Source organism: Lathyrus oleraceus, chromosome 4 (assembly GCF_024323335.1).
Source record: "Lathyrus oleraceus cultivar Zhongwan6 chromosome 4, CAAS_Psat_ZW6_1.0, whole genome shotgun sequence".
NCBI classification, from domain to species: Eukaryota; Viridiplantae; Streptophyta; class Magnoliopsida; order Fabales; family Fabaceae; genus Lathyrus; species Lathyrus oleraceus.
In genome coordinates this window covers 403,743,518-403,767,403 of record NC_066582.1, presented here as the reverse complement: position 1 = coordinate 403,767,403, position 23,886 = coordinate 403,743,518, and positions in this window count along the sequence as shown.

Genomic DNA, 23,886 nt, shown 5'->3' with positions numbered 1-23,886 from the left:
TAGGTTTCATTGTCAGTGAGAAAGGGATTGAGGTTGATCCAGCGAAAGTAAAAGCTATTCAAGAAATGCCTGAACCAAGAACGGAGAAGCAGATTCGTGGGTTTTTAGGGAGGCTGAACTACATTGCACGGTTCATATCTCACCTAACAGCTACGTGCGAACCGATATTTAAATTGCTAAGAAAAGATCAAGGAATCAGGTGGAACAATGATTGTCAAAAAGCTTTTGATAAGATAAAAGAGTATTTGCAGAAACCTCCAATTCTTATACCTCCAGTTCCTGGGAGGCCTCTGATAATGTACCTTTCAGTAACAGAGAATTCGATGGGGTGTGTATTGGGACAGCATGACGAGTCTGGTCGAAAAGAGCATGCAATATACTACCTTAGCAAAAAGTTTACCGACTATGAAACAAGATATTTGATGCTCGAGAGAACTTGCTGCGCTTTGGCATGGGCTGCTCGCCGACTAAGACAGTATATGTTGAACCATACTACCTTGTTGATTTCTAAGATGGACCCAGTAAAGTATATCTTTGAAAAGCCGGCTCTTATCAAACGAGTGGCTCGTTGGCAGATGATTTTGACAGAGTATGATATCCAGTACACGTCGCAGAAGGCCATCAAGGGTAGTATTCTATCTGATTACCTTGCCGAGCAACCAATTGATGACTATCAGCCGATGATGTTTGAATTCCCCGATGAAGATATCATGTACTTAAAGATGAAAGATTGTGAAGAGCCTCTTGTCGAGGAAGGACCGGATCCCGATGACAAGTGGACACTGAGGTTTGATGGGGCGGTAAATGTGAATGGAAATGGTGTTGGGGCAGTACTCATTAATCCTAAAGGTGCACACATACCTTTTTCCGCCAGATTGACTTTTGAAGTAACCAACAACGAAGTTGAGTACGAGGCCTGTATCATGGGGATTGAGGAGGCCATCGACCTAAGGATCAAAACTATGGACATTTATGGAGATTCTGCTCTAGTGATTAACCAAGTCAATGGAGACTGGAATACTCATCAGCCGCATTTGATTCCTTATAGAGATTACACCAGAAGGATCCTGACTTTCTTCAAGACAGTAAAGTTGTATCATGTACCCCGAGATGAAAATCAAATGGCCGATGCCTTAGCCACATTGTCTTCCATGATTAAAGTTCATTGGCAGAATCATGTGCCACACGTTGCTGTGAATCAACTCGAGAGGCCTGCGTTTGTGTTTGCAGCCGAGTCTGTTATTGATGAGAAGCCGTGGTTTTATGATATTAAGAATTTCCTCAAAAGCCAAGAGTATCTTGAAGGAGCGTCAAAGAATGACAAGAAGACACTGAGAAGGCTAGCTGGAAGCTTTTATTTGAACAAGGATGATGTGTTGTACAAAAGGAACTTTGACATGGTTCTGCTCAGATGCGTGGTTAGACACGAAGCAGACATGTTAATGCTGGAAGTACACGAGGGATCTTTCGGTACCCATGCTGGTGGTCATGCAATGGCCAAGAAGTTGTTAAGAGCCGGTTATTACTGGATAACCATGGAATCTGATTGTTTCAAATACGCTCGCAAGTGCCACAAATGTCAGATCTATGCAGATAAAGTGCATGTACCACCAAACCCTCTGAATATTATGAATTCTCCTTGGTCATTCGCGATGTGGGGCATCGATATGATTGGAAAGATTGAACCTACTACTTCTAATGGACATCGCTTCATCCTGGTCGCGATTGATTACTTTACCAAGTGGGTGGAAGCAGCTTCCTATGCCAGTGTTACCAGACAAGTGGTTGCTCGATTCATTAAGAAAGAAATTATCTGTCGTTATGGGGTTCCTGAGAGGATCATCACTGATAATGGTTCGAATCTCAATAACAAGATGATGAAAGAGCTTTGCAAAGACTTTAAGATCGAACACCATAATTCTTCTCCTTACAGACCAAAGATGAATGGTGCTGTAGAGGCGGCAAACAAGAACATTAAGAAGATTGTGCAAAAGACGGTTGTGACGTACAAGGATTAACATGAGATGTTGCCTTTCGCTTTGCATGGGTATCGTACCTCAGTGCGTACGTCAACCGGGGCAACTCCGTTTTCACTTATGTATGGCATGGAGGCAGTCTTGCCAGTAGAAGTCGAAATCCCTTCTTTGAGGGTGATGATGGATGTAAAACTTGACGAGGCTGAGTGGGTTCAAGCCAGGTTTGATGAGTTAAATTTAATTGAGGAAAAGCGATTAGCAGCTGTGTGCCACGGACAACTATATCAGAGAAGGATGAAGAAGGCCTTTGATCAGAAAGTGCATCCTCGAAGCTATCAGATAGGTGACTTAGTTTTGAAGAGGATCCTTCCTCCCGGTACAGATAACAGGGGCAAGTGGACTCCGAATTATGAAGGTCCATATGTTGTTAAAAAGGTCTTTTCTGGTGGAGCCTTGATGCTTACAACTATGGATGGTGAAGATTTTCCGTCTCCTGTGAATTCAGATGTAGTCAAAAAATACTTCGCATAAACTGACCCGCTGGACAAAAAAAAGAAAGTCCAGGCAAAAAAAGGGCATCCTGGTGAACCAAGAGAAAAAAGAAAAGAAAAAGGTTCGGGCAAAAGTTAGGGATAAAGAATAAAAAATAATATGTACACCCGGTAAGTCGAAAACCTGCAAAGGCGGCTTAGGCAAAAATGGGTATCCCGGTGGATTGAAAACCTGAAAAGGCGGTCCAAGCAAAAGAGGGATTAAAGCAAAGACTACAGTCTGAGTTATTTGTACTTCATCGCATTTCAGTGTCTACCATCCTGAAGGATATGATCGGTCCAATCACTCTTCTCAGAAAGCAAAGAATTTGGGGAAATTGAAGATTTATGAGTCATAACAAAATTGGAAAATAGTGGAATGTTGTGTTCACATTGCCAATAGGATAGTTTATTTTCTCTTTCGGCGCAATTACCTCTTCCTAGGAATTGCTTCCTGATGTATTTGCCTTTATAGGCCACTCTCAATCAATAAAAGTCGTTAGTCAGTCAAATTGCTCTCTTGTTTTCTTTTATTTCTAATATTTTGTTTGCAAAAAACGTCCGAATTTTTGATATACATTGCATCTAAAAGACATGAAGGCTAGACAATGACGTGCGGAAAGATAAAACATCTGAAAATCATTTTGGATGTTGAGTACACTTGAGTATATTTTGTCCATACGATCCCCTGGGGCATGTATGTCTTGCCGTTTTGCAGGTTACTATCTTTGATTGATGGCTAAAGCAGATGAGCCAAAGTTTGTTTGAAGGAAGACCCTTTTGTTTCAACACTGTCCAGTCGTGTAAGAAGTTGGGTCGTCTAAGTCGATTTCAGAATTTGTTTCCCCAACATGGTCGAGAGGTTGGTGTTTTCTTAACAAGTGACTCCCCAGTTGAGTTGGTTTCTCCACTGTTCCGAGAATGTTATCCTCAGCAGAATTGTTGTATGTCCCCACAGAGTTGGAAGATCGAATCAGAAATTGTGTGCTCAGTAAAGTGATCATTTGCTTTCCCAGCAGGAGTTTTCCTCCCTTTGCATCTTGCATGTAGTAATCATCATTTGCATTCGCATCCTCAAATCGCGTAGCATTTCCATTCAGTATGGAGCATTACGCCATAGAAAACTCAAACATATGCATACATGTATTAAACCAGATTGGATCATGTCTCCGGAAGAGACGGATCATTTTTCAACATCAGTGTAGCACATTTGTAGCAGTTGCTCTTAGCAACATTCAAAATCGATAATCCCAGTGAGATTTATTTTTCTCACCAGCCCGTGAAAGGGAAGCTTGATTCCCTTCCGATTTAGTCCCCATCAAGTGTCTGCCTTAGTTGGACATATGTAAATATCATCCTTGCGATACCGGTAAGTGTCGTGTTGATCCCGGTAAATGTCTGTGCTTTTCTTTGATGTCGGCGAACATCATCTTTCGATGTCGGTAAATGTCGAATCCCAATCGTTGGCCATCCGTAAATGGCATGTCTCTCTTGATGTCTACAAAAATCGTTCTGTCAACACCCGTGTGTGTCCTTCCTTTTTGGTGTCGGTAAACATCATTGTTCGATGTCGGTAAACATCAGCCGCTTGTTAACCATCGGTAAATGGTTTTTGTTGTTTAAGATTCCCCAGCAGATTCGCTATCCGTAAATATCGAGTATTCCATTTTCGCCATCGATAAATGGTTTCGTTTCATAAATGTATTCTTTCCCCAATGAAGTCGCCATCTTTGTTCGATATCGGTAAACATCGAGTCCCTTCCTTGACATAGGTAAATGTTTGGTCTTGTTTCACTTATAAACATCTTTGTTCGATGTCGGTAAACATCAGCCGCTTGTTAACCATCGGTAAATGGTTTTTGTCGTTTAAGATTCCCCAGCAGATTCACTATCCGTAAATATCGAGTGTTTCATTTTCGCCATCGGTAAATGGTTTCGTTTCATAAGTGTATTTCTTTCTTTGGTGTCTGTAAACATCATTATTCGATGTCGGTAAACATCGAATTCCTTCCCAGTCATCGGTAAATGCCTGGTCTTGTTTCACTTATGAACATCATTGTTCGATGTCGGTAAACATCGAGTTCCTTCCTTGACATCGGTAAATGTCTGGTCTTGTTTCACTTGTAAACATCTTTGTTCGATGTCGGTAAACATCGAGTTCCTTCCCAGTCATCGGTAAATGTATGGTCTTGTTTCACTTATGAACATCTTTGTTCGATGTCGCTAAACATCGAGTTCCTTCCTTGACATCGGTAAATGTCTGGTCTTGTTTCACTTATGAACATCATTGTTCGATGTCGGTAAACATCGAGTTCCTTCCTTGACATCGGTAAATGTCTGGTCTTGTTTCACTTATAAACATCATTGTTCGATGTCGGTAAACATCGAGTTCCTTCCCAGTCATCGGTAAATGTCTGGTTTTGTTTCACTCATAAACATCTTTGTTCGGTGTCGGTAAGCATCGAGTTCCTTCCCAGCCATCGGTAAATGTATGGTCTTGTTTCACTTGTAAATATCGAGTTTCCTCCCCAGTGAAGCCGCCATCGGTAAATGACCTCGCTTTCTTTGATATCGATAAATATCAAATTTGGTTTGAAGCCGCCATCGGTAAATGGCCTCGCTTTCTTTGATATCAGTAAATATCAAATCTGTTTCGAAGCCGCCATCGGTAAATGGCCTCGCTTTCCTTGATATCGGTAAATATCAATTTTGTTTTGAAGTCGCCATCGATAAATGGCCTCGCTTTCCTTGATATCGGTAAATATCAATCTGTTTTGAAGCCGCCATCGGTAAATGGCCTCGCTTTCTTTGATATCGGTAAATATCAAATCTATTTTGAAGTCGCCATCGGTAAATGGCCTCGCTCTCTTTGATATCGGTAAATATCAAATCTATTTCGAAGCCGCCATCGGTAAATGGCCCCGCTTTCTTGGATTCATCCCCTGCAGAGTGCAAATTCTCCGGTTCTTTTGGTACTCAATCCCTATTTACCTTGAAAGTCTGATAGCCGCTGCTTTCATCCGTTCAGGTTCACAGTTGATTGAATAAGGGCAGCTGTAGCACCTCAAATTTGCCCTTCTCATCCATGCATTCATTTTTAGGTCATTTAACATTTCATATTGCATTTCATCATGTCAATCAGAATGGGTTCAGTATAGTTTGAAATTGAACTGTGAAGTCAAAAGTCAACTGTTGGTCAACTGAAGGTCAAATGGCTAGGGAATAACTTGAGTTACTTCCAACATGCTCAAATGAGGCCTATTTATCATTCGACATATTACCTCTGAAGGAACAAAGGTCCAGCTCACAGGTTACAAAGTTGGGAAGATGTTCCTGAGCTGTCATGCTCGCTAGGCGAGCAGAATGGTTCGCCTAGCGAGCCACCAGAGTCTGAACTGTCATGCTCGCTAAGCGAGCAAATTCTTCGCTAGACGAAGCCCACGCGTTTTGAAAAAAAATATAACAGAAAAAATTTGGGCTTGAGTTGCCTTCATTCTGAGCCCACCAAGCCACGAAAATCAGGTTATAAATTCTAAAAGTTCAGTGCAACAAAAGCGAAGACTACTATTCTACCTAAAGAGAAACCCTAGAGAGAATTTTGGTGCAGCCTCCAAACACACTGAAGGACTCTGACTCTGAATCTCACACTTTTGACTTCCATCTCACAAACCCTAACAGTGCTTTGCAAACCCAACCGTGCGTTTCAATTTCAATCGATCTCTCCAATCAGGTATTGTCCTATTTCCATTACTCTATGCTTTCAATGTTGTAATTTCTGAAGTATGAGACATTATGGGTGAATTTGGAAGAGTGGGCATCGTTAGGTTTTGCATGTGGATTTAGATGTGTATGAATGTGTAGAACAATACCTTGAATGTTTGATCACTTAGTTTCCGAAATGGATACCACAGGGTTTGGGGTTTCAGAAATCGTACTGTTATCAAAGAAGAACCCAAAACCCGCAGGCATTCGCTAGCCGCTTCGCTAAGCGAGCATGTAGCGAAGCTTCGCTAAGTCTTTGCTAAGCGAAGCAGTAGCGATCGTGACAGTAGTTGGTTTTTACTGTTTTGCTCTTTAATCTGTTTCATGCTTTGTTATGACATGCTTTCTATTGCATTCATGCACTTTTTACTTGACACTGTTGTTGCTATGATTCTTTTGTTTGGTGCAATTCTTGATTGCACCCCATCTTGTTATCCTAACTTGTTTGTTGAGTTTTTTTTGTGAGGGCTCACATGACTCTTGAAGAAATAGCTTGCTTGGTATTCCACTTTATTTGTGGGATACCATTTGGAGATTTATTCTGATTACTTTGCTGACTTGCTTTCTTTGATGATGCTAGCTTGAGAGACCTCTGGGTTTCTTATCTCTTGAGTTGTTGTTACTTCGGATATTTATCCGTGTGGTAGATCTCTTGATCCCTTTTACATTTTTCAGCATTTTACCGTTCTTAGCTGGAAGACCTCGATAGGAGGCAATGTTTTTGTGTGTTTACTTTTGTGCCCAAAGACCTCCAAGAAGAGGCACCAGTGCTAAAGACCTCCATGAAGAGGCAACTGACGGATAAAAGGGATTAGTAGTCAATCCTCCGTTATTCCGCGTGTCGTTCTTTAAGATCACACTACGTGTCGATGCTTCAGAACAAAAGCCCAAGATCTTTTGTCCGGTCAGTCAGTGGAGAGGGTTCCATCTTTCTGAACCCCCACGCTTTGTCATGAGCTCACCCTGTCCAGGGTTAAGAGCTATGAGGTCTTATCCTCATTACCCTTTTGATCTGCTCACCCCGACGTTCAATGTCAGTGGTTAAGAGCCCATTTGATTACCTTCCCATGGCTTGTTTGTCGAGGTTGATATGACCCCTCTTGACTAAAGCCATACCCATGTATGTTTGAGCCCCCTTGTTGGCATGTTTATTTTATGATACATGTTTTGTGTGGTGTTATCGTCTCACCCATAGGATTGCTAGGCTTCGTGTAGTCTCTCGTCTGCATGTTAATTAAGGTAGCACGGTTCCTTCGTCTAGGACTTCCTTTTTGCATGAGCATTCCTAAAACACAAGCAAACTCATTGATTTTTCTTCTCCTAAGAGCACGTTAACTCCTTCTACTACAGGTGAGTAAGTCTCCAAAGGTCGAGCATCCGATAGATTGCGTAGTAACATCGTTCATCTAAAAAACACTAAACAAACAAAAATAGGTTAGCCGAGCTACGGTGCTCTGATTCTCAATCCTTCTTGAGATACGTATGCAGCAGGGTAGGGCCTGTGCGAGCAATAATTCTTTCTTTTCCCTACTTTGATTTTCTCTCTTTCGCACCGCATATAGAACTTTTTATACACACACTTTAGACATAAATAGCAAGCGTGGATCATGTGGAGTACCACAGACGTGAAGGGGTGCGATAACCTTCCCTTCACGTAACCGGCCCCCTTACTCAGTTTTCTTTGGTTTGAGACTTTGTTTTATCCGTTCCCTCTTGGTTATGCAGTACTACCTTTCCCTCCTCTTGGGATAAAAGTACATAGCTGGCGACTCTATTCTTCTTCCGCGCCACTCTTTTTCGCGTTTGTACTTGGATTCGGGAAATCCGGGGAGCGACACTACGGAGCTGTGATTTCCTTTTTGCATGAATGAGGATACGCAGGCACGAGGGCCCAAATCCTTGGCGAGCACATTTATCTATTACCTTTTTTCACATTAATTATTAACCCCCCGTTTCCTTTTTTGCGAGTAATCTTCATATAATAACATTCGTTCTTGAAAAGAACATTCAAAATGGTTCCCATGGAGTACCATGGATGTGAGGGATGCTAATACCTTCCCCTTGCATAACCAACTACCTTACCCTTTTCTCTTTCCCCAGGTTTTATCGTTATTTTCCTTTTCCTTCGGGAATAAATAAAGTTTAATGGCAACTCTGTTGTATCTTTGAGAGTGCGATGCGCTCAGGTATATTCGCGTAGCTTGAAAAACAAAGCATCAAAACAAGAATTAAATTGATATTACACATGAGAAATTCCAGTGTTCACTTTTCACAACAGAGGAGTGGCGTCTCCCAATAGTTTCAATATGAAGTATTCTAACTAGATGGATACAGGTGATAATGACAAGAAACTAGCCCGAGATTTCTCTGCGGAAAAATAACCAAGGAACATCATGTTAGACATGAGACTCCAAACATAAGAGGGGGGGATTGTGTGGGTTAAACAAGATAAAAATGGAGGAAGTAAGAAATTAAAAGTAAAGAGTTAAGGGAAGATATAAAAGCACATGAGTTTTATAGATGTTTGGTTTAATGAAGTGACCTACTTCTTTCCCCAAGAATTCATTCTTGAGAATTTCCACTATGATAAGTTCTTTTGATAGGCTTTGCCTTCAAACCTCCTTATATTCGGATTGGAGTTTTACAATGGCTAGCATCCCAACCAACTATAGAGTTTTACAATGGCTAGCAGCAGACTAAGCTCACGAATCGAATAAGAGTTTTGATTACAGAGTCCTTCCCAACCAAACAAAGGTTTTCAATGGCTTACCTTAACATCCAAACGATATATTTTCACTTGGTTTTACTCCCCAAAAAAAACTCTCAATGAGAAATTACAATATTGCCCTTATGCTAGACTAAAACACCTCACATATATAAGGATTTCACTCTCTAAAGCACTAAGGAATATGTGAGAAAGTAAATACATAAATATGAGAGATATAGAAAGGTAGATCATATACATGTTTTTGTGTGTTAGAAATGAGAAATGAGTACTCTATTTACAGGACAAAAGTTGGCTTTAAAAGTAAAATATCCATGGGCCTTTTTAATGTTGATATCAATTAGACCAACCATATAATCGATTATCGAGTCAAAAAAAGGAAGGTTTTCAAAATATTCGTTGCTTAATCATGACAAGAAGTAATTGATTATGCCTAAGCTAATCAATTATACAGTGCAAAAACCTTCACAAACAACTTTTTGAGTTCTTAGCCAATTAGCTAGGCACAAAAACATTCTTTTTTGTGATTTTAATAAAAAGAGACAGGATTTCAAATTCTTTGAAAGTGTGTATATGATTTTCCTTAGTAAAATTGAGAGTTATTCTGATAGCTTTACAAAAACATACCACTCGACCCAGACTCATTGATCTTTCACGCTTCCTCGCTTTTACAACTCTTAAGCTTCTCGTTCCTTGTCACACTATATTTGACTTTAACACCTCACTAGAACCTTGAAACTTCTTTGAATGAGGCTTGATATAACTCTTCAAGATGAAAACCATCACCATCCACACTACATGATCTGAGAGATCTTCAGTGACTTCATAGAATTCCACTTGACACAAGGTATTGTAATTAACATATAGGTATTGATATCTTGATTTTTAAGACATTGATCACAACTTGATCACCATAATTGATCAACACAACTTGATCATCACAATAAATTACACCTTAATATACAAGTGCCACCACTTGATCATGTCAGATTTTTATTTTCAAGCACCGCCACTTGATCACATTAAACCTTGATCTTCAAGCATCCTTACTTGATCACATTAGATATTGACTTCATCTGAACCAAATCACTTATGATGAAGGCTTTTATTAAGAGAATTATCAACATTAAAACTAAATAGGTTATTGCAGACTTCATACTTGTAAGTACATATATCATCACATCACTGAAGCAACATAGAGCCCACTACAACGACTAAACCAGGAGAATCAAATGATAATAAACCTCTGTTTTTTTATAAGTCTCTTTGGGGAATTTTTTTTACCAAAATATAAGTTGTTTTGCAATAACAAGAAATCATTAATGTTATTTTTCCTATTATACCCTTGATTATTTATTATCATCTCTTATTTCAGTTATTTAAATTTATATTTCTCATCCAATTAATGAAGAACAACATTGTAAATCTTCCATAATTTTTCTTTCTCATACAACAATGATTATTTTTCTTAATATGTGTGAAAAGTAAAAATGACTAAAAAAGTGGAGGGAATAACTACCAAGGAGACACAACTCGGGTTATTAAGGCAACAACTAGGCCATCTTAATTAAGTACTTTTAATCGCGCACATAAATTCTCACTTTATCATGTTATATTTTCTTTTAGAAATGAATAAATCACCCACAAAGTTCTTTTCTTTATTATCATGCTAAGATAAGCATGACTAAGTAGTGTTTTCGCAAACAACATAAACTCTACGACTCAAGTAATCAAACCCTTAAGGAGATAGTCATTTAACTAAAAATTGCAAACATCCAAATAAAAGGTGGTGATCCATACTTACCCTATCAAGCCAAGTTAAAAATTGGTGGCAGGGAAGAGGGGAAGACCCTTTGCCGAGAGTGCTCATCAGAGATGTCCAATAAAGCTTTTGAGCACGACATTACATCAGTTTCCAGAGACCAAATAAGCTAAGTTTGGTGCCTTAACAATAATCCTCAAAGGTAAATACCAAAGTAAGAAAATAAAGAAATAACTTTTCATATTGGGATAAATTCAACAACAACGCACGTTCACAAAAACTGCTATCAGTTCTTAAATAATAATAAAAAACTTACAAAGATAACCTAATAAAAGATTAAAAAAAACATACAAGAACACCCATGAGTTTGGATCCTTACTAAAGGTTATGGTGTTCCAATCTATTATCTCTTACTCTAGATGAAATTTTCCTCGTGATATTTGCACCATAAGGTGGAAAAGTTCTAGTTTCTTCAAAGGGATCTCAAAAGTCGTCTGCATTATCGAGTAACTATATTCCACCTCCTTCCCATACCCTTTAGACATGTGAACATTATTCAGATTACATATCATGAAGGTCATCTTGAGCCTTCTTCAAACCTCCCAGTGATTCATTTAATTATATCTCTAGGTCCCTTAGCAACTTGTGAAAAGAATCTAAATCCTTATTTACATTAATGTGGGAGATTTTAGTGTCAAATCCTGCCTTCCAAACTAATGTCAGCACATTATAACTCCCTATTATCTCTTAACAATAGATCTTAACAGAACTTTTCTTGCATCCATGATCTATGAAGTAAGCAAGAGTGAAAGAGATGGTCTGGGCTTTTATGAAATATGTGGCTTTCAGAACCTTGAAATGGAAGAATCTCTCAGAATCATCTTCTTCAAGTCATGCTTATGACTAATTGGTGTCTGATACTGAATAGGTCAAAGTTATGAACTCATCAAAGTCAATAACAAAGAAGTCATAGGTTCTAATAGAACCTGAGACCTCAAGGTCAAAAGTTCTACAGAAGTCATAACCCAAGATCTCAAAGTTAATGGTTTTGTTGAAATCAGACACTATGATCCAAAAGTCAAAAGTCAAGGGAATTCAACACCTAAGAATTCTAGATTCAAGCTTCTGAAATGATCAGAAGCTAATGTCAAAGCTTATCCATGACAAAATTTATTTAAGAAGAAAGTCTTGAATAAGGCTAGACATTACTCTAAGGAAAGGGCACATTTTAAGAAAAGTCCTAGAGTAACAAACACAAAAGGACCCATAAGAATATGGGTATCAAAATCAAAATTTGTGTTTGCTGATATGCTTAAAAGTTAGTTCGTCTGCCCTAAATGTATGGAAAATAGATTACTATATCCTACAACTAGAGGAAATAATATGTTATAATCCTAACTCTAAAAGAGGAAGGATAGTTAAAGTCTGGAGAAAGGCGGAATAAGAGTACTATGGTCACTAATACTACTCCAAGAATGTGTTGAAGAGGATCAGGTTCAACAAAAATAGTGTTTAAGACTGATTGTCATCAGTAAGAATATTGTTGGAACCAAAAGTTGTTTAGAAGCAACACCGAGGTATGTCTAAACTACTTTTTTTATTTAGACATCTTTTATCAAAGAGATATTATTTACTTTAGTTTAGATATCTATCTTCTTGATGCATAACTATCCTAGATAATATGTTTGCATAGGAATTTTCAGAACAAGTGGAAAATATTCTTTTGTATCCTTGTTCATAACCAAGTATTGTGCGCTCAAAAGTTTTAATCAGAAAAGTGTTGTTATTCGAGTAAACTCTTTAATGAGTTGTTTTGCTTGTTTTACCCTTTGTCTTTTACAGACTCAATTCTTATCTAAGAAAGGGTTTCTGATATCATTTTAAAAGCTTGATTCTGAATATTGAGTATTAAAGAATAATGCTAATCAGAAGTAGCTTCAAAGTCTTGAACATACACTGATGATATATACCCTATGAAAAGCATCAGGCTCCGAGACTCAGAAAAAGAATAAGGATTACTTGTAACTTTTTATAAAAATCCATGTGTCTGAAAATTACTATGCTAAGCTGTAAAGATATTAGGGAAAATATTTAGACTAGTGATGCTTTACTCCTTGGATTCTATATGGTCTCTCTCTCTTGTCATGTCTTACTTTTTCTTTGTACTTGTTGGTTTTCCAAAAGATTTTATGTGTATAGTCTTTTCAAAATCTAGTTGTGTTAAATCTTTTTCTCTCTCTGGTTTTTTCCTTTTCATTCATGTCACTACCGAAAAAATGGAGCGAGGAAACCGGGACTAAAGAAAGCGCCAAAGAGGCAAAATCAGAAGAGTCGCCACCGAATTTTATTTAGTTGACCTCTATCGGAGAGGAGAGGGGAAATAGTCGATAAAACCCTCGGAAAAGAGATACGCACGGGAAGCGCAAAAAAAGGATAAAGAATCGGTCTTGCAACCGATATTTGGGTTCAGAAATCGACTATGCAAGGGGAAGGTATTAACACCCCTCACGTCCATGGTACTCCATGGGAACTATTTAGGTTGTTTACGTATGCAAGGATTTATCTCATTATTGTTTTATTTTCAAAAACAATGTGTGAAAGAGAGGGATTTTAGTTTTCTTTATTATGGTGCTCGCCAAGGATTGTGGCCATTGTGCCTACGTATCACTCATCGAGGATGAGGAATCAGAGCTCCATAGTTCAGAATAGCAAATGTTTATGCTTTGGTTGATTTTACCTTTGAGAAAGGGGTTTTCAGGATGATACCCTAAGGCACAAAAATTAGGTTTGATGAGTTATATTAATTTTTACCTTGAATAATGGTTTATGAAAAGAGATGTTTGTGATTAGATTGCACTAAATTCTAGGGCGGAGGTGATTATTTTAGACAACAAGTCAAGCGTCTTGTGTCCAAAATAATTAGAGTAAGGGTAGGAATGTTTCATTCTTACTCATTCTCCACCATTTAAGGCTCATGGCACACAATAATAGTCGTAATTTTATTGTATTTTGAATTTGATTATAGAAATGCCACTTGACATTGAATCAAGGGGTTGTTTATTTGATTATGAAATTTGGGTAATGCAACATACATGCAAGGTAACCAACAAGAAAATAGAGGATCTCATTGTAAGGTAACCCAAGAGAAAGCCTTGTGTGTGCGAAAAATGACCTAAGCTAATAAAAAGATAATGGTATTACAAACATGTCCCCCTAAAATGGTGTCATGATGCCACTCTAACAACATGAATGTAAGTTGCAGGTGAAAATTCAACATTCACAAAGTATCACAAAGATAATGGAAAAAGGCCTCCAAGCAAAGGTCCTAGACTGAGGTCCTCTAAGTCCAAGTTGATTAAGTGAAATTGATTGTTTTTGGACTTATAATTTTATCATGTTTTTTATTTTATTTTTAATGTAGACAATAAAATAAATAAAAATAAATATACATGATGAGTTTATATAATGATAATGATGATGATAATGAGTACTTGAATGTAAATTACAAGGTAATGGCATAAAAGTAAATATAAGATAATAATAATAACAATATCAGAGTAACACTGATTAGTGAATATAAATGACATAAAATAAACCACAAACCAATGATAACAAAATCACAATAATAAAGATTAGTGAAGTATAATTAGAGGTTAGTAATATGTGCAAAATGAACACTTTGAGGATTATCTATCCAAAGGACAAAAAACTAAAAATATGATGCATCAAAGGATAACTTATCATTGATCCAAAGTATTGAAGATGATTAATAATCATCTAACAATATATTTGTATCAAAGAAAGTTATACAACCCCAAGTCCATCTATCAATCTTTTGACAAATAGAAGATTATATCACTCAAATAATTAAGATTTGTTTTCTTTCTTTTGTTGTTACTCCTTTTTTTATTTAACAAGATAGTAAGAGAACAAATAAATTAGCATAATATAAATGGTATATAGTTAGATAATAATGGACATAAACATAAATTACTTGAAATAAAATGAACAATAAAATAAATTGTGAGCAAATAAGTAGAAAAGGAAATAAAGTGCAATAATATAAATGTTAGAGGTTAGTAGTTAGTGGTTAGTGAAAAAACAATAAACAAATGGGTTAGAAAGTTAGTATACACAAATATAGTTTCATCTATGCATCAAATGACTCAAGTATGATTGAAATAGAGGTAACCTATCAATGCCTCAAAATAATCTGAATGATCCATTAATCATTTATTAATAGATTTGAAACATTGATGGTTTTATCAACCCTAAACAACCATGGTAATGATCTAATAGATTTCATCAACCAAATATAATAATAATAGATAAATAAGAAATAAGAAATGACAATAATAATAAAGTGTGATTGAAAATGATAAATCAAAGGGAATAAGAACAAAAATCCCAAAAAGAGTTTAAACCAAACAAAACCCACCTGTCTCAAACTTGACTCAAATCCCTCTCATAAAATTACCCATGAACAAACACCCATTTTCAACATAAAAAGTTTGGATGTGGGTGGCTATGGTTGTTGTGGTAGGAAAATGGAAGAGAAGGAAGTCGTATGTTTATATGGTGGCGGTGAATGATTATGTGGATGAAGGTTACAAGTTTTCTACTGATGTTGTTGTATGAAGAGGGTGGATTTTGACATGGTGGTTTGGTGGTTTAAAGAAGAAAATAGAGGTTGAGTGAGTTTGGGTTTTAGGTTAAAAAGAGAGAGCTTGAGTGTGATTTTGGCAGAGGTTTACTGGGTGCCAACTTGGAAAAATGAGGGGGGATGATTCTCAATTTATAGAGGAAGCAAAGGGATTGAAGTGTGTGAAAAAGTATTCACTTTGGAGTGAAAAAAAATTATTGTTGTTATCTACACAGGTGTAATCGGTTAGCATAATCTGGCTAATCAATTACATAGACTAACATTGGTCAAAGGAGCCTGTGTAATGCAGGTGTAACCGGTTAACACAATGGGTAACCAATTACACATACTGAAATTTCCCATGGACGCCTATTTAAAATAGGGTGTAACTGGTTACCATGATTTGGGTAACCGGGTACACAAACTAAAATGTAACTGAAAAATCCCAGTTTTCCTTCTCAGGTGTGAACAACATGCCTTGAGCCCATACAGTATGCCTTTGGTCACGAATAGTGATGGAACAGTGAATGCATGTATGTGTAATATGGTCATGGATAACATGAAAGTTGTATGAGGTAGGGTGAATTTTGGGGTATGACAGCTGCCCCTATTTAATCTTCTAGGATCTGAATATATGGACGGCAGCGACTTCCAATGTGTTCAAGATAGGAGAGGATTAAATACTAATAGGAGTATCCAGAAATTTGCCATGTCGGGGGATGATAGTGTTATAATTTACTAGGGATTATGCATGATTATGCATGCAATGCGATGTATGCAACATAAGTATCTTTTCAAGGAGGAAAGTTCGATGTCAAAATCCCAAGAAAATGGAGGGAAAAAACTCCACTTGGGGAATGAGAGAAAGGGTGACTGCCCCTAGCAAAGGATGGGGAAAAACAAAACGGTGATTCCTAGCAACGGCTGGAACACCTAACCTCGATGGGGAAATATAGGTTTATTGATGATTGCTAGTGACGACTGGAATACGTGACATCTACTTGGGGTCAAACAAAGGAATTCAGCAACGATTCTTAGCAATGACTATAATTCATGACTCGGTGGGGATGATAAATGATGATGCATAGCAATGGCTGGAACATTTGACCTAGTTGGAGAGAAATGACAAGGTACGATGACGATTCTTGGCGACGACTAGAATACCCGACTCTGTGGGGAAAAGAAGTCATTCAGTAACAATTGCTAGCAACGTCTGGAATACCAGGAATTTATTGAAATCAATCCCTAGCATCGACTGGAAATGTTTGAAAATTGAAAATGTCAATCCCTAGCAACGACTTGGGAGGTTTTAGTTTAATGACACTTCCTAGCAACAGCTAGAATATCTGAAATCTAAAGAAGTCAATCCCTAGCAACAGATGGGGAGGTTTTAGTTCAGTGACGATTCCTAGAAACGACTAGAATACCTGAGATCTAAAGAAGTCAATCCCTAGCAACGACTAGGGAGGTTTTAGTTCAGTGACGTTTCTTAGCAACGATTGGAATACCTGAAATCTAAAGATGTAAACCCTAGCAACAGTTGGGGAGGTTTAGTTCAGAGATGTTTCCTAGTAGCGGATGGAATACCTGGAATCTAAAGATGTAAATGCCTAGCAACGGATGGGAAGTTTTTAATTAAGTGACGCTTCCTAGCAACTGCTGGAATACTTGAAATCTAAAGATGTAAATCCCTAGAAACAGCTGTGGAGGTTTTAGTTTAGTGATGCTTCCTAGCAATGGCTGGAATACCTAAAATCTAAAGAAGTCAATCCCTAGCAACAATTGACGAGGTTTTAGTTCAGTGACACTTCCTAGCAACAGCTGGAAATACCTGAAATCTAAAGATGTAAATCCTTGGGAGTGATTGGGATCGTTTAAGTTCAGTGAACCTTCCTAGAAACGGTTAGAATACCTGAAATCTAAAGAAGTATATCCGTGGAAACGACTGGGGAGGTTTTAGTTTAGTGACGCTTCCTGGCAACGGCTGGGAATACCTAAAATTTAAAGATGTAAATCGCTAGCAATGGCAAGGGAGGTTTTAGTTCAGTGACGCTTCCTAGCAACGACTGGAATACCTGAAATCTAAAGAAGTAAATCCCTGGAAACGGTTGGGGAGGTTTTAGTTCGGTGACGCTTCCTAGAAATGGTTGGGAATACCTAAAATCTAAAGATGTAAATCCCTAGCAATGACGTTTCCTAGCAATAGCTAGAATGCATGAAATCTAAAGATGTAAATCCCTAGCAATGGCGAGGGAGGTTTTAGTTCAGTGACACTTCCTAGCAATGGTTGGGAATACCTAAAATCTAAGGTGTAAATCCCTAGCAACGACGGGGAGGTTTTAGTTCAGTGACGCTTCCAAGCAATGGCTGGAATCCCTGAAATTTAAAGATGTAAATCCCTAGCAATGGCAGAGGAGGTTTTAGTTCAGTGACGCTTCCTAGCAACAGCTGGAATACCTAAAATCTAAATATGTAAATCCCTAGCAATGGCGGAGGAGGTTTTAGTTCAGTGACGCTTCCTAGTAACGACTGAGAATACCTGAAATCTAAAGATGTAAATCCCTAGCAACGAATGAGAAGGTTTTAAATTTGAAAATGTCAATCCCTAGCAACTGCTGGGAAGGTTTGAATTTTAAAAATGTGAATCCATAACAATGGCTGTGAAGGTTTGAAATTTGAAAATGTGAATCCCTAGAAAAGGCTGGGAAGGTTTGAAATTTGAAAATGTCAATCCCTATCAACGACTGGGAAGGTTTGAATTTTGAAAATGTCAATCCCTAGCAACGACTGGGAAGGTTTTAATCTTGATGACATGAAAAAGGCAAAAGGGTACTTGCAAGAGGCAGGTGTAAATATGACTTGATGATCCTCATACCAAAGGTAGAGGGAACTTTGCAGTAGGTACAAAAACCTCATTATTTCCCTCAGGCATAACGGCGGGGATGGAGTTTATGAAATATGGCTACCACTCGGGACTCGCAAAACAAGAGATAATAGAATAGGTCAATCGTCCAATCTCTCATTTTTCTTAACATGCAAAGTTGACAAAGGTGACTTCTCTCGTGAAAAAAGTAGTGAGGAGACTTACAAAACGCATAAGGGAACTTACAAAAGGTAAGTGTATGTAAATACTTCCTATGCAAAAGGCAATGGGACTTCCCAAGCAAAAGACAAGGGGAAACTTGCAAAAGCAAGTGAATAGATATGGTGATTATCATACACAAGGTAGGGAAAACTTTGCAGTAGGTACGAAAACCTCAATATATCCCTCAGGCACAATGGCAGGGATGAAGTTTTCGAAATATGGCTCCACTCAGGACTTGCGAAACCTACGTCAGGTGTTTTAAGACAAACGATAAGAGAATAGGTCAATCGTCCAATCTCTCATTTTTGCTTAACAAACAAAGTTTTGACAAAGGTAAACTCTCTCGTACAAAAGGAAACAAGGAGACTTGCAAAAGGGAAAACGGGGTTTTCCCATGAAAAGAGCAGAGGGGGCTTGCGAAAGGCAAGGTACCAACAAAGGGCTAACATTATTTGCAAAATGTAAATAAAAAGGAGATACTTTGGGGAATCCTGCTGGGGTTGTTCACGGTGATCCTTGCACTTTCGAGAAACGCTTGAATCCTTCTTACGCTAAACATGCATGCCCCGTTATGAAGAGTATACTATGATGTAATGTTATGTATGCAAAATGTCAATGTATACTAAGTGCTGATGTATGCTCAGGATGCTAGGGGTATGCAAATGCATGGTATGTGGATTGTACCAAGTACGGTTGGGCCTTGTGGAACTTTTCATTTCTACGAGAAAATTATGCATGAAGTGATGCATGCAATGTATATGGGAGTGCAACTGGGCATTTGGATTTTTGTAGGGATTTATTTTTGTTTCCAATGAGAGATTGTTGGCGAATATCATCATCAAAGGGTTAATGGAAAAGGGTTTGAAACATCATCATCAAAGGGTTGGTGGAAAGAAGTGTCATCTATGAATTGTGCCAAATATGGTTGGGCTTTATGGTTAATGATAGAGATTTGTTTTGGGAGGTTCCAATAACGATTGGGCTTTTGGATTTTGGTTTGGAAAGGATCAGGTTGGATCTGATGATGATTGGATTTTTGGGATTTCCAAGTAGGCTTTGTATTTTTGAAGGTATCAAGTAAGGCTTGGCTTCATTATTCTTGTCGGAGAAGGGCTTCATGTTATGCATGATTCATGATATGTATGAGCTAAGCGACAATGTTGGTGCATAATGCCAAATCGAATGGTTTTGGATAGTTCAATAAATGTCCCTAAGGTGGGCGAAGAATGGTTGAAACAGGGAAATATTTTTGCTTGGCTTCAAGGCTCATTGTTGACAAGTTATGGGGTGATATGTTTAACATGACTTCCCAACATTCGCTTTGAACTTGGCTGACTTAGAAAGGTTGGTCTGGATCTTCTGATGCCCCGTGCTTGATCTGAGCAAAAATATACATAAAGAAAAGCCTTATCTCCATGGCTAGTCTTGCCCTAATCTGTTAGGTAATTGCAGGGACTGCCACAGTTATAAGATATGAAGCAAGCCTTATGATGGAGTGATCTTGATTTGTTTTTCCCCAATGTCTTGGTTTTTCCTGCCCCTACTTTCTCGTGCTTTTGAGGTGGCTTACTTTAGGACAAACCTTGAAGGGATCGTACCCCTGACTGTTTGATCTTTGAGGCAATGCCCCTGGCCAGCTGACTTTGGAGAGATTTCCCTAATCTCGACGTGGTTGTCCTAGACTGAATGGATCTTAAAGTGTCTTTCTCAACAAAGTTCTCAGATGTCTCTCCCCCTTGGTGAGATTAATCTAAGAGGATGTCCTTTGCACATCGAAGTCCTCAGGAAATTCTCCCCTTTCGGGTGACCAAAACTTCTCAAGTCATGTTCATTGTGAAAATGCTCTTGATGTCAATTCTCATTCACAAGTAAAACTATTTATGCTAGTGTTATGTTTATGTCAGTTTTAGAAATCCAAGTCTGTCCACTGAAAATATGACATATAGTAAATGGATAACTAGTTACAAAAGTCACACTAGTACTTAACAAAACAAATAGGACTCAGTTTCGACAGAAGCTCTAATGCAATATGCTTTTGAAATAGACCATGCTTCAATTAGGTCTTTTGAGAGTTGTAATGTGGGTTGGTTCACGGTTCGATAAAAAAAGGATTTATGGCTCAAAAATTTATTTAGCCTGCCCATTCTGCTTGATATCCTTCAGTCCTGCATTCAACTAGTTTGACACATACGTTCTCCTCTTGGAACGGTGGGAATGGCAGTAAGAGAACCCACGAGATTTCGGGAGTGACATTCACTTGCCTTTCTATCTTTGTTTACAGTCACACGATTATGTTCTTGCTGAGGATTTTTTATTTACGATTCCTCTTCTGCTTTTTTGTTTTTTAACTTCCCTAATTTTTCCTAGACTAATTTTTTGCTTACAGTCCATCTGGTTACCCTACTTTTTGCTAAGCCACTTGTTTTCAAGTTTCGACTTAGCGGGTTTTCTTCTTCCTTCTTTTGGAGGAACAAATCGTGTGACATTTTTTCATTTGGTTTGAAACGATTTGTGACTGTCTCACTTGTTTTGTTGGTGAGGGACAACCATTGGGTTTGTGATTTTGACCTCTCGTGAGGGAAATGATGTGGTTATCCTTTAGACAAGACAGTTCCTAGGATGTGGTTGATCCTCAAATGGGACACTCCTTACTTTGTTTTTTTCTAAGAATTGAACACGTGGTCAAATTAGCTGAAGACTACCCTGCTCATTCTTACTCATTATCCACCACTTAAGGCTCGTGGCACACAATAATAGTCGTAATTTTATTGTATTTTGAATTTGATTATAGAAATGCCACTTGACATTCAATCAAGGGTTTGTTTATTGGATTACGAAATTTGGGTAATCCAACATACATGCAAGGTAACCAACAAGAAAATAGAGGATTTCATTGTAAGGTAACCCAAGAGAAAGCCTTGTGTGTGCAAAAAGTGACCTAAGCTAATAAAAAGATAATGGTCTTACAAACATGTCCCCCTAAAATGGTGTCATGATGTCACTCTAACAACATGAATGTAAGTTGCAGGTGAAAATTCAACATTCACAAAGTATCACAAAGATAATGGAAAAAGACCTCCAAGCAAAGGTCCTAGAGTGAGGTCCTCTAAGTCCAAGTTGATTAAGTGAAATGGATTGTTTTTGGTCTTATAATTTTATCATGTTTTTTATTTTATTTTTAATGTAGAAAATAAAATAAATAAAAATAAATATACATGATGAGTTTATACAATAATAATGATGATGATAATGAGTACTTGAATGTAAATTAGAAGGTAATGACATAAAAGTAAATATAAGATAATAATAATAACAATATCACAGTAACACTTATTAGTGAATATAAATGACATAAATGAAACCACAAACCAATGGTAACAAAATCACAATAATAAAGATTAGTGAAGTATAATTACAGGTTAGTAATATGTGCAAAATGAACACTTTGAGGATTATCTATCCAAAGGTCAAAAAACTCAAAATATGATGCATCAAAGGATAACTTATCATTGATGCAAAGTATTGAAGATGATTAATAATCATCTAACAATATATTTGTAACAAAGAAAGTTATACAACCCCAAGTCCATCTATCAATCTTTTGACAAATAGAAGATTATATCACTCAAATAATTAAGATTTGTTTTCTTTCTTTTGTTGTTACTCCTTTTTTTATTTAACAAGATAGTAAGAGAACAAATAAATTAATATAATATAAATGATATATAGTTAGATAATAATGGACATAAACATAAATTACTTGAAATAAAATGAACAATAAAATAAATTGTGAGCAAATAAGTAGAAAAGAAAATAAAGTGCAATAATATAAATGTTAGAGGTTAGTAGTTAGTGGTTAGTGAAAAAAACAATAAAAAAATGGGTTAGAAAGTTAGTATACACAAATATAGTTTCATATATGCATCAAATGACTCAAGTATGATTGAAATAGAGGCAACCTATCAATGCCTCAAAATAATCTGAATGATCCATTAATCATTTATTAATAGATTTGAAACATTGATGGTTTTATCAACCCTAAACAACCATGGTAATGATCTAATATATTTCATCAACCAAATATAATAAGAATAGATAAATAAGAAATAAGAAATGACAATAATAATACAACGTGATTGAAAATGATAAATCAAAGGGAATAAGAACAAAAATCCCAAAAAGAGTTTAAACCAAACAAAACCCACCTGTCTCAAACTTGACTCAAATCCCTCTCATAAAATTACCCATGAACAAACACCCATTTTCAACATAAAAACAAAATTAAAATGTTAATGAACTTGAGTTGTAATCATTACCAAGTTTATGATAAAAACTAAGTTTTTATGGTGTTTGGGTTTAAAAATGAAGCAAAAAGCTTGGATGAGGGTGGCTATGGTTGTTGTGGTAGGAAAATGGAAGAGAAGGAAGTCGTATGTTTATATGGTGGCGGTGAATGATTATGTGGATGAAGGTTATAAGTTTTCTACTGATGTTGTTGTATGAAGAGGGTGGATTTTGACATGGTGGTTTGGTGGTTTAAAGAAGAAAATAGAGGTTGAGTGAGTTTGGGTTTTAGGTTAAAAAGAGAGAGCTTGAGTGTGATTTTGGCAGAGGTTTACTGGGTGCCAACTTGGAAAAATGAGGGGGGATGATTCTCAATTTATAGAGGAAGCAAAGGGATTGAAGTGTGTGAAAAAGTATTCACTTTGGAGTGAAAAAAAATTATTGTTGTTATCTACACAGGTGTAATCGGTTAGCATAATCTGGCTAATCAATTACATAGACTAACATTGGTCAAAGGAGCCTGTGTAATGCAGGTGTAACCGGTTAACACAATGGGTAACCAGTTACACATACTGAAATTTCCCATGGACGCCTATTTAAAATAGGGTGTAATTGGTTACCATGATTTGGGTAACCGGGTACACAAACTAAAATGTAACTGAAAAATCCCAGTTTTCCTTCTCAGGTGTGAACAACATGCCTTGAGCCCATACAGTATGCCTTTGGTCACGAATGGTGATGGAACAGTGAATGCATGTATGTGTAATAGGGTCATGGATAACATGAAAGTTGTATGGGGTAGGGTGAATTTTGGGGTATGACAGCTGCCCCTATTTAATCTTCTAGGATCTGAATATATGGACGGCAGCGACTTCCAATGTGTTCAAGGTAGGAGAGGATTAAATACTAATAGGAGTATCCAGAAATTTGCCATGTCGGGGGATGATAGTGTTATAATTTACTAGGGATTATGCATGATTATGCATGCAATGCGATGTATGCAACATAAGTATCTTTTCAAGGAGGAAAGTTCGACGTCAAAATCCCAAGAAAATGGAGGGAAAAAACTCCACTTGGGGAATGAGAGAAAGGGTGACTGCCCCTAGCAAAGGATGGGGAA